The sequence below is a fragment of the Chamaea fasciata genome, unplaced genomic scaffold (genome assembly GCF_029207755.1).
Source record: "Chamaea fasciata isolate MVZ Bird 193981 ecotype frontalis unplaced genomic scaffold, bChaFas1.0.hap1 SCAF_1, whole genome shotgun sequence".
NCBI classification, from domain to species: Eukaryota; Metazoa; Chordata; class Aves; order Passeriformes; family Sylviidae; genus Chamaea; species Chamaea fasciata.
The window spans coordinates 117707133-117713877 of NW_027094086.1; the positions used below are offsets into that span (position 1 = coordinate 117707133).

Consider the following 6745-nt stretch of genomic DNA (forward strand, 5'->3'; position numbering starts at 1 on the left):
ATCTTTGCACCTTGAACACTTGCATTAAGTCTGTGTAGACATGGTTATCTTGCAATAATCACAACTTTATTTAGCCTCTCTAGATCTAACCAAGGACAACATTTTCTTTATTCCTTGAAAAAAATGCTCCACGAAGAAGATACTATTTATTTCATAGAAACGTTCATAACACGTCTTTAAGCTCTGACAATACCTCATTCCTACAGTAATTGACAGCTGACTGAGAGTTTATTGCTTGGTTATCACATGAAGTCAAATTCTAACCCTGAATAATGCTTCACACAGCTGTAACTGCTCTCTGAACTACCTCATGTAATTGATCAAACCTGAATCAGTGTTATGGGAGTGTTTCACAATGTGGAAGCATTTCTGCTTGCTCACTGTAGCCAACAAACTTACCCCCTGTAGGAGTAAACAGGTCAGGGATGCCAGCAGTATGAGTCAAAAATCACATTTGCATACAGGCAGCCAAGCACAGGATTTGTTTCCTCAGGTGGTTTCTGAGATTCAGTCTTGACAAAGTGACAACCTTCAAATGCATTGATTTGAACAGAACGGAGCCTCCGGCACACATCCCCAGCATCAAATGTATAGGCTTGCAGCCACACTCTGGATGCAGCAGAAATAAAACCAGCATTGCTTGCTCACAGTGTACTGCACTCAGTACAGGGACAAGTAACTTCCCACTTCTGCTGTTCATGCAACCTTAATTGAAGTGTCCAAACAGCTTGGAGGGTGCAAGTGAGCGCTGCTCCAGGCCATATAGGGCAGGCTGCCTGGGCTTCCACAGCCTGACTGGGCTGGGAAAGTGCTCCTCATGCATTGGGAGTTTGCCGTGTGCTCTGGCTGTTTCCAGTGTCCATTGCCGAGGTCTTTTTTCATCTCAGGCTATCTGAAGGGCTGAACTCTCTTCTGTCCAGCACCCAAACTGCAGCACCACAGTGATTTCCCCAGATGTTTCTTGATTCTACAAAAGAAAATTGCAGTACTGAGGTTTATGTGTAAGATAAGTAAATACCATGACCCAGCCCGCTCCGTTATGGATGGAAGACTGTTTTGCATATGTTAATGAAGACAACAGGTGTAAAGGAAAATATTACAGGGAAAGCAGGAAAGTTTACAAAGGGTAGGATTGATAGAAAGAACTATTTTCCCAGTGGAAATACAAACAGCTGAATTATAAGGACTACAATGAATGTTATTGACTGCCTAATTCTCTGATGAGTTGTCCTTGCCAACGATGCAGATTTACTGGGTTTTGAGGGAAGAGGTTGGGGGTGGGGAGGGGCGGGGGGTGGCGGTGTGTTTCAAACTCCAAGCTTTCATTAGAGAAGTCCAGGACTAGGAATTGCCATGTCTACTTCCAAAACAGGTTATTTTTCTTGGTTTTGTCAAGATTTTAGAGAGGAATTATCTGTCTCAGTTCACATCCATTCCCACAGGTACGTATTTATTTAATTGAAACAAACAAAGTGTTTAATTTAAGTTACCTCATTTTCAGGTGATTTTTAAGCGTCTATCCTAAGGAAACAAGGCTTCTGTGGCTACCCTGTATCTCTACTGACTCCTGATAATGATGGAAACCAGTGGCTCATTTCAGACCAATCTGGCAGATGGACAGAGATCTCAAACACAGTAAGTTCTGGTAAATTTTCTGATAATCAGCGGCTGGATAGAAGAGCCTAATAAAAAGGGGCACCTTAATTAGTGCCCCTACTCAGCATGAGTCCAGAGTATGGTTAGACCACGATCAGCCAATCATGTCCCCAGTGACTGCAAAGGAAGAGGGAGGTGACAGGCGATATGGAGGAGGATGGAGATGCATGACCACACTGACGTGAAATACAAATCACCAGAAAAGGAGATTCCATTAGGTCAGCTAACAGATGAACTTATCTTCTCACTCCCTTATGCCTCATAGTGGTTTAGAGTAATGCTATTTGGATTGACTTTGGCAGCAGGTAACTAGAAGATCACAATGCTGTCTGTCCATCTGTTGTGTCAATTACTGTAATTTCTTCCCCTACGTGTTGTTTGTGTCATGTTTAGATGTTTTTTAGAGATCTTTTCATCAATAAACATGGCAATAACTACCAGAGCATATAGATCTTTGACAATATGAAGGGGGAACATAAAGCTAAAATTATGTTTGGTAATGTTTAGTGAATTAAGAGATGGCTCTTCTAAACATAAGGGTTTTATGAATTGCTTGAGTGCTGTATAACAACTGCTAGGAGGAAAAAAATTTTTGGTTTTTATCAACTTTGGTATTTTTCAGCTTTTAGGAGAGAATAAATCTAGAGAGCATTAGCTAAATATTTTTCCCTGATCAGGTCATGCCAGTTTCAAATTTTTTCTTGGAAAACAAGGTGATCTTTACCTTCATGTCACAAATAATGCACCAAGGCAGCTATGGTCATAGAAAAAGAATTTTACAGACTTTGCAATTTCAAGATTTCATAGCATATCTCTAGAAAATAAGAGACAAGCTGCCTGTATTAAAAAGAGGTGCACTGACATGCAAATGCACAACCAGACATTGACCTGACTGAATTTTTACCATACTTCATTGCTACATCTTATGTTATTTTAGACCAGGTCTAAAATATCATACTCCTTGGATGTGGTATGAAACAGGATATGTCTCCTTTGATCCTGCAATTTTTCATTTTATTACAGACACCTAATCATGTGGTTAAATTCAGATTTCTTGGGAGGACAAAGAAAAGTTCCCTATGTTTTCCACAATTATAGGAATTTAAGCATTACCATTAAATCTATTTTCTTTTGCACAGTTTTTCTTTAGAGTAGTAGTTAAAAATAAATATTTCAAAATAATTTCAGAATCGGTAATTCTACCTTTATGCTTATAAAGAAAATATCTACAATGTGGACATGTTCTTTCTAAATTTTAAACACAGGAATTGGCAAAAATGTGCATTGTAGCTAAAGAAGTACCAAACATAAGTCTCCTTACTGCCAGAGCTTATACGCAGCAACCAGCCTCCTAATCCTGGTCAATGCCATTGAGGAGCTTCAATGAATTTAAATGATGCATCGAACTGTATGTTTAGCACCTGAGAGATGCTGGAGAGGGAGAAGGTGAATGTTTTTCTGAATGTGCTTCTGCACACACGGGGTACTGAACCCAGAGACTCACCAGGAGACAGACTAGGAAAATTTGGATGCCATTAATGGAATAGAATTATAAAATGGGATGAAATGTTGTAGTGCGAATGCTCTGTCATGCTGCTGGGAAGCAACAAGAAGAATCTTCACAATGAGATGAGCTGGAAATATGAGGAAAAAAAAGAAAAGACAATCACAGAAAACTGTCAGCCACTCAAACTACGAGGCAAAATGTGCATAGCTGTGAAAAAGGCAAGTATCACAAAGAATGTAAAAGAGATGTGTTTCTGGTAAATACCTGAATACTGCTATTTTTAGAAATGATGAATTCTCATTTCTAATGCTGTGTACCTTCTGTGCACTCTTCAGAAGAGATGAATTCATGCGTGACCCCCAGCTACTTGCATGGCAAGAGAGAGGACAGAACCCCTCTCTGACATGTGACTGAAAGAGTGCAGTTTACCTTAGTCTGCAAAAATAAAGGGGAAATGACCATACAGAAGTCAGCTGGTAAATGACATTTTGGATAAAGAGACCCAACCTAAAGGACAGCAGTTTTTATATGAAATGTAAGATGATATAAATGGATTACGAGCACATTTAACCTAACAATCAGAAAAATACTTCTAATCTTTGGAGGTTCTGCAACAGTTTTTCATTGGGAGTAATGGCAACAAAAAATAATTTCAAGATGAAGAAAAATGTATCTGCAGATCATGGGGTAATATATGTGGTGTGACTTGCATTAGGCATAGACTAATGTCAGGTTTATGTACATATTGTGTGGAAAATCACTATGAAAAGCCAGTGTCTGCAAAGGAGACGAGGGATTCCTGCAACTTTATATGAATAAAGGGAGAGTGTCCACTGAGTTGTACCCCCATGGGGCTTCTTTCTTGAGGTTTTAGAGGACCCAGCAGCCTCCTTTTATCCTGAACTCCCACTCACATGTTTTCCTATTTCCCTTTCCTTTCCCTATTGGCAGAGGTACTAGAAAGGTACAGCTTTCCTGAACCGCCTGCCACATATTGCCCCCTTGAAGACATAATTTTCCTCCAAAATTTGGAAATTCGAGCTATGTGGGTCCTGAAAAAGGCGTTGTGCTGACCCATTTAACTATTACCCAGGGGTAATCGGGAGTCAAACTGGCTGGGCTCTGTAACAAGCTTGTGCACCTTGTGGTTGGCAGAGACATTAACACCCATTTCAAAGACATTAACACCCATTTCTCCTCAAGACATTTACCCACGGAATTGCTTGTAATTGTTTGTTCCTATTTTCTTAACAGTCCTGTCTTGCATTTTTTAAATTCTCATTTACTTAGTTTCTGGACATGCCATCTTCAGTTTTAAATTTTCTTGTGAAAGGGCAGTGTTTCTCTGTAACCTTATTTTACCTCCAGATTTTTTTTTACTTCAGAAATTTTCAGAATAATTCCTCATAACTTTTCATATTTGTCACTATCAGCGTGGCTTAATTTTATTTTATGTAAAATTATGGACTATATTTGTGCAGAATTGTAAAGCAGAGATTCAAAGGTTTTCCTTTAGTGCCACTGCACTAATTGCTCCAAGGATAACTTTATATCTGCAATCCCAGTAGGCAATAGCACAGAAAGAAAAGCCATGGCAGCTTTGTTTTCCAAAACCTGCCATGTACTGTAAGCAGTGATGACTTCAGATACAGAATATCAAAAGACACACACAGTGTTTCCCTTCATTAAACAAGCATTTGGTTTTAAAGCATGTATTGGCTGCCAACTACAAATATACTGTTTTCTAGATCAAAGAGTGTCTGTGAGCTACAAAATCATTGACGGTGGCTGTCATCACAGCACTGGATACACATATTCTTTCAGGATACTTTAAACAGGTGCAGCCAGCCAAATGTATAACCAGGCAGCAGAAGCAGACCAGCTTGGTAAAAAAAATTAAGCTGTCTGAGCTCCATGCTGCTGCCACTGGGATATTTGCAATACCTGTACATATACATGTATAAGTAGGTGATTTATGAAACCACTGCACTGCGGTGTGCAGCATAAATATATCTGCAGATTTGGAAGAAGAAAAGGGAGTAGATGGTGATGCTGAAAATGACTCACTGGATTTCAGGCAAGCAGCTGGGATGCTGACTTAGCACAACAGCTGAAGAACAGAATGGAGGTTATCTACAGGCAGTGAAGTCTGGGACTGAGGAAGAAAATGTAAGGAAAATCCAGGGGATTTTAAGGCAAAACAAAACTGCTGAGGTGTCTGTAGCCCTGGTTATCAACTCTCTTTGAAACAAGGTGCCCTAGGGTGACTTTGTGATGGTTGCATCCCCAAATGTCTGTTCTGTTTGTGCTGTAGGTTGAGTTCTGTGCCTTTAAGACTAGTTCTGGGGGTGAACGGAGAGCAAGAAGAAGCGTGGAGTTTGTTTTGAAAACAGCGTTCATTGCTCTGCATTCCTGCTCCAGGACTCTGTGTTCGGCTGAGGCTCGGACAGACTGCGGCACACAGATCTGCTTTGTTCTTAGTTAGCTTAGCTAGCTGAGGCAGAGAAGTTTCCTAGACTGTATTTTTCCTCTTTCTTAAGGCTGTTTAAACTTGCTCCAAACTAAAAGACCCAGAGGAGCGCCGGTAGTTCACACCTGTGTCTCACTGGGACCTAAACCTCAGCATTTTGTCGGCGCCGGAGGAGCTGATAAGAAAACAAGGGACTTGAGCCACAACCCACAGCAAGGACTTTCTGAATTTGCCATCTCACTTCAGAATAATGGAAGGTTTTATTGTTTCATATTATTCATTCTTTATGCTTGTAGGCACTTTTTTTTGTTAAATAAATAGTTTTTCCGCTTTTCTCCGAGGAAGTTCTTTCCCAGACCAGTCGGAGGAAGGGACCGTTTGAGTCTGCTTCCCAGAGAGACCCTATTCAAGGGTTTTCTCCCAGATTTGCCCTAAACCAGGACACAAGGCTAGAAATGACCAATCTAATGGATGATCACTATTCTGCTGACAAGGTGATTGAGTTCAGGATTGTCAGCATGAGTTGGCAGAAGTTTCTACAACTAGCATAGGAGTTACTGCTTTGATGATGGCCTCTGTAGATGCCAGCAATGACATTTCTTTTTATTCAATATGTATGAATAAAACCATAGACAATGGAACATTAAAATGTCTTCAATAAAAAAAATGTATTTTACAATGTTTACAATGCCAGGATTAGGATGCCTTATTTCCACTTGTTGTGTGTATTGTTTTCACTGTTAATTTCTAATCACAGCTGGTTGTTCTTTGACCCTTAGCATCTGGAAGGTTTCAAGTTGCAAACCTGGGGTGACACAGCTGAGATTTCTAAAAGGTGTAAGATTGTGTTCATGGTTAAGTTACAAACTGATGCTCAAAAGCAAACTGACTGACAGACTGATGTACACTCAGTAAAAACAGAGGGCTGAATTAACAACCAAAATATTGAAAATTATATCATAGTGCACACACATAGGATGGCTAAAGGCAATTGCTCTGTTACAACATGAGCAAACTTCATGTAATTTTTTGTGCCCAACTTCATGATACTCGTAATGTTCTTTCAACAATATCTGCAAGCTTTATATGCTTATGAAAGAAAGGTACTAAAG

At 39.9% G+C, this 6745-nt stretch overlaps 1 long non-coding RNA gene across 4 annotated transcripts; it reads left to right on the forward strand.

The window, feature by feature from the left end:
* Nucleotides 1–848: 848 nt before the first annotated feature.
* LOC136288060 (uncharacterized) lies at nucleotides 849–6427 on the forward strand. Of its 4 annotated transcripts, none has more exons than XR_010720486.1 (4): nucleotides 1299–1372; nucleotides 1502–1635; nucleotides 2922–5377; nucleotides 5478–6427. It is a non-coding gene; the product is annotated as an uncharacterized lncRNA (long non-coding RNA). The 4 variants fall into 4 exon arrangements; XR_010720488.1 differs by having other exon boundaries at nucleotides 2922–3381; XR_010720482.1 differs by lacking the exon at nucleotides 1299–1372 and adding an exon at nucleotides 849–1126 and having other exon boundaries at nucleotides 2922–6427.
* The last annotated feature ends 318 nt before the right edge of the window (nucleotides 6428–6745 follow it).